This window comes from Cicer arietinum, chromosome 3 (assembly GCF_000331145.2).
Source record: "Cicer arietinum cultivar CDC Frontier isolate Library 1 chromosome 3, Cicar.CDCFrontier_v2.0, whole genome shotgun sequence".
Taxonomy (NCBI): Eukaryota; Viridiplantae; Streptophyta; class Magnoliopsida; order Fabales; family Fabaceae; genus Cicer; species Cicer arietinum.
This window is the reverse complement of record NC_021162.2, coordinates 59,090,645-59,096,002: the sequence shown is the minus strand read 5'-3', so window position 1 is coordinate 59,096,002 and position 5,358 is coordinate 59,090,645. Positions and strand designations below refer to the sequence as shown.

Here is a 5,358-nt window from a genome sequence, read left to right as displayed (position 1 = left end):
AATATAAAAACTTATATTTTATTCTTGTAGTTTTGTTGTTCTTATTCACCAGCGTGTTAATTTATCTTTGAACAAAATCTAGGCTAGATAAAAAAAAAATTTATATATCCTCTAAAGAGTGACATATTTATTTGACTTGAAATAGATAATTTATTAATATCTAACATTAAGAAGAATTTTTTTTGTTAAACTATCTTTTTAAAATAAATATTCTTAAAAAAAAAACAAATTATATAATATTTTTACTAGCTTTCTTTTCATATACAAGAAATTTAAACTTTCAATATTGGCAGTGATAATTATAATATTCTAAAGTTTAATAGATCACAACACAAATCTTTGTTGATAGATGAATGACTTCAAATTTTTATATTATTTTAACTTGCAACTTCAATTATTATATTTATTTATTATTAAAATTATTTCTAAAAATTAATATTTATTTCTATTAAATTAGACTATTCAATTTTCACACAATGACATAGACCCCTGGCAATATAGGAGTATTTTGCTAGTTTTTGATAATAAAAAAAGCATGTACTATTGTTTGACAAAAAAAGAGAGCATATGTATTGGGTTTACAACTTGTATGGTGATTGGTTTTTATAAATAAATATTACTAGTGTTGTTAAAATTGTTAAAAAGAAGGCATAATATTATCAACAATTGGCAGAGATTAAACCATGGAACTTCTGTATATAACTTATTTGATGTCTCAACTGAAACTATGGTACCACTCCTTTGAAGATCACAACTTGTCTAGTAATAATAATTAAATAACATTACTTATGTGATCTTTTAAATTTGATTTTTTTTTATCGGTTTTTCAATTTTTTTTAAATAAATCATTTAAGTATCAAAACGTGCACATTGTGATCCTTTCCATTAAAAAAAATCTATAGTTGTTAAACATTGATATGTTCTTAATGTTGTATAGATAACAACTCCAAATCAACAAATTATGCCTTTAAGTTTTTTATTTCCATATTTATCCTTTAAATTTTCTTTCTCATATTAGTTCTTTAAATTCTAAATAAAAATTATTTTTCATAAAAATACAAACCCAAAAAATCCCAAATTAAAATTTAATGTTATTGTGCCTATTGTTAATCATTTTATTCATAATTTTCGTTAAATCACTCCAACGAAAAAACGTTTTTAGCGATAATAATCATTTCCCAAAGAAATTACAGAGTCATGTTTTAGTTGATTAGTTAATACATAATTGAAAAACATTGTTAGAATGCCATCATTCATTTTTAGCAAATATGCAACTTAGTTACCTTATATTTAACTAAGGACAACATACACAACTAGTTTGTATCTAGCATGATTTGATCTTGAAAATGCATAGAGGTGATCTTTTTAAGCAACAAACAACGACACAAAACAGCTGGTTAGAGACAAATGCTTATCATCAAATTCCAACCACAAAATCATTCACTCTTCAAAGCATAATATTCGGAAATGCATGTTACATATATATGGCCTATACACCTTTGAAGACTATACTAAAAAGAAAATACCTTTGATAACTTTTACTTATAAGCTTAGTAAGATTATTCACATCTTTGTACTTGTGCCCCGTAAATAGAACACATGTATCATTATGAACGTATGTTTAAGAACAAATTACAAATAATCTATTTTTCTCTATTATTCTATTTTATAGAATATCTTACTATAATTTTATAACAAATATAGTATTTGTTGAAATGTTTTCATTGTCGATGTGATGAAATAAATTTACATAGTACAACTAATATCTTTTTATATAAATTAGTAAGCCTCGTTATAATTAGAATGTTATAATCTATTTTTAGAAATATTTAATATTCATAATACCTTCTTGCAACAATAATTTTAAACTAGTATGGAAGGAGTGTTAAATACCACTATAAATTCACACAATTATATTTTAGAGCTCGATAGTAAAATCATTGATTTAGGATTAAAGAGGAATAGTAACTTCCATGACTATATTCACAATATCATTATGGAATTCTTGGGACTTAGCCCATAATTTTAGGTCTTTCTCTCTATGTTTCTTTATAAAGGATAGACAATTTATTAGCCACAATTTAGTTAAGTATGCTTTATTGCATCTTGAGATAATGCAGATAGAAAATATCCATTTTTTGAATTTCTTGTATCTTTCATACTAGAATTCTGTTGGGTCTTAATATTTTTCTAATATTGGTGTACTTTTCAAAAAGGAAAATATAATGAGGTATTATTATAGTCAAAATATTATATAACATTGAATATTTATATATTATTTTATTCAATAATTCAAATTACTAAAATTATTTATATTTATCAATATTAGAATAGTAATTAAAATAAATGTACTTTGTGGAACATATACTTTCAAAGCACATTTCTCTTCACAATTATTTAGAAATTGATATCTTATAACTTTTTTTCAACGATTGTTTGTTCTATGCACGTCAGAGTCTGGGGGATATCTAGTTTGCAATAATATGAAAAATGAGAATTTGACTATGTAAGATGATGAATATAAGTTGCACTATTATTACATAGCATAGTGAATACTGTCTCCATCCTTTTATAAGAAAAATAGTTGTAGCAATAAATTTATTTGAAATATGTATTATTTTACAAATTTACATATACAATTAATGATATATTAAGAAAGAGAAAAACTTTTACATTTTTGCAATATTAAATTAAATTAGTGTATTTTTTTAAAAGAAATCTTTTGATGTATACTAAAATTTGTGAAGAGTTTTATTTTAATAGACAACAAAAATGAAAAGAAATCTTATAATTAGAGAGACAAGGAGTATATTTTGGGTTACAACAAAATTGAATTCAATTTATTTATTACTTTATTTTACATGTGAAAACATTGTCACCACTCACCAATTATCTAGTGTGGCTTTTTGAATTCTAAAAGAAAAACCATAATACGGTTATTTGGCTTAAATTACTATCTCCGTCTCTGTAAAACCCTTTTGTAAAAAAAATTGTTTATATGAGATTTTTTTATAATTCACAACATTAATTACTTTTCATTAAATGTAAAAATTAAAAGATCAACTATTTATCTCTCTTAATAATTCACGGATGTTTTGAAGAGATAATCTATATTCTCAACAAATTTAATGTGAAAACTAATTTGCTTAATTTTTATACATTAATCAAAGAAGTCTCTAACTATCCATTTACCATTCAACAAACCTCATTTTCTCATTCTTAATTAGCTTAATTGGACTCACTCTTCACTTGAGGCAATATCCAACATTGACATGTCTCCCTCCTAGACCCATATTAAGACACAATTCATTATCTATCAACGCAACACTTCAACAAAATGTATTTAGATTCTTTTTATAGTTTAAGAATAATTTTTCATTTTTGAAATTAAGAATAAATATATTTTTGATTTCTACAAAATGAATAAATTTTATGTTTAGTTTATGAAAGTGTCATTTTTAAAATGTATCATGTGACTTTTATTAATTACTTATATGTTTTACCAAAGATGATATAGTGATTTCAAATAACATCATGCAATATTAATGGATTAACTATGCAAAAACTTTCTTCAAATCCTTAAGATAAATTTTGTTTATATATGAATTATAAAAATAAAAAATATTTAGGGATATTTATTCATATCAACTATATGTATGTGATATTTGATTTTAGAGGAATGAAAATTGAAATCATCTCTTATAAGATTTAAAACTAAAATTCATTGATAATCAACTAAAAAACTAAAATTCATTTTAAGTAAAAAAACTAAAATTAATCTAATTAGGACAAAAATGTATTTATCCTAATTTTTTAATTTATTTCTTTCTTTGTATTTCTCTCTCTTCTTATCTTGTTTCTCTCTCTTCTCATGCGCATAGTTTCTTTCTGTCTCTCTCTTCTTTTGCGGAACCCAAACACCACGACGGAGGCTCCGACCCGAATCGGACGAGTTGAGTCCAGCTCCGAACACGTTCAGGTGCTTCTTCCTCAATCGCATTTCGCTCCCATTTTCTTCTTCTCGTTTTCGCCGTCGTCACCGAATCTGTAAGCGTTCGATTCCATTTCTATTTCGATTCATGCCACAATCTCCATTGCTGAAGCTCAAAAACATTCTCTTTCTTTATGGGCACATTTTTTAAATTTCGATTTTCTTGTTCAACTATCGAGGCATTAGCTTGTACAATAGGCTAATTTTCATTTATATTTTTCATTTTCTGGTCATAGATTTTTATTTGTTTCTATTTCTTTTTTAGGTTTTTTAGGTTTGAGATTTTAGGGTTCTGAAGTTTGTGGTTATAAAGTTCTGTTGGATATTGATTTGGAAGAGGAAAGGTAAAGAGGGTTAGGGTTTTCTTGAAAGTATTGTTTTTTGTTTGGTAACAAGAGAGGGTATACTTGAGAAAAGAAAGAAGGTTAGAGTTAGAGGATAATGTGTATACTGTGTGTGATTCAGAAGTTGTCTCGCCGGGTTGCTACAGTGCTACCATGGTTGGTTATTCCACTGATTGGTTTGTGGGCACTTTCTCAGCTCCTGCCGCCAGCTTTTAGGTTTGAGATTACTTCTCCTAGACTGGCTTGTGTTTTTGTGTTGTTGGTTACTCTCTTTTGGTATGAGATTTTGATGCCTCAGCTGTCATCTTGGCGGGTAAGGAGGAATGCTAGGCTTAGGGAGAGGAAGAGGTTTGAGGCCTTAGAGATGCAGAAGCTGCGGAAGACAGCTACAAGGAGGTGCCGTAACTGCTTGAATCCTTATAGGGATCAGAACCCTGGTGGAGGTCGGTTCATGTGTTCGTATTGTGGGCATGTTTCAAAGAGACCAGCTTTAGACTTGCCGCCAGGGTTGGGGATTTCAAATTCTGGCATAGTTAAGGAGTTGGTTGGTAAAAGTGGCAAGATATTAAATAGCAAGGTTTGGTCTGAAAACGGATGGATGTGCAGTCAGGACTGGTTGGAGAATGGAAATTGGATTGGTGGCCCTATTCCAGGAAGTCCTAGCAACTGGAAGGCAAATGAGAATACTAGTCTTTTTGGTGGAGATGAGCATTGTTTGACCGAGAGGTCGTATTCTGGTGTTTTGTATTTTGTTTGTAAGCTTTTAACATCATTCTTCTTGAGCATTAGATGGCTCTGGAGAAAGATTTTTAGAATTAGTTCAAGGGAAGAATGTTCATCAGATGCAGAACATAGAGCACTCTTAGCGAAACGGGGTGAGAATGGAGAAAGTCTCAATGAAAGTAGAGGGGAAAAAGCTCGTAGGAAAGCTGAGGAGAAAAGGCAGGCGAGGCTAGAAAAAGTACTTTTGGAGGAGGAAGAGAGAAAGCAGAGGGAGGAGGTTGCAAGGTTAGTGGAAGAGCG

At 28.5% G+C, this 5,358-nt stretch overlaps 1 pseudogene; it reads left to right on the top strand.

Moving 5' to 3' along the window:
• Window positions 1–3,841: 3,841 nt before the first annotated feature.
• LOC101492401 (uncharacterized) overlaps window positions 3,842–5,358 on the top strand; it is a 6,763-nt pseudogene continuing 5,246 nt past the window's right edge.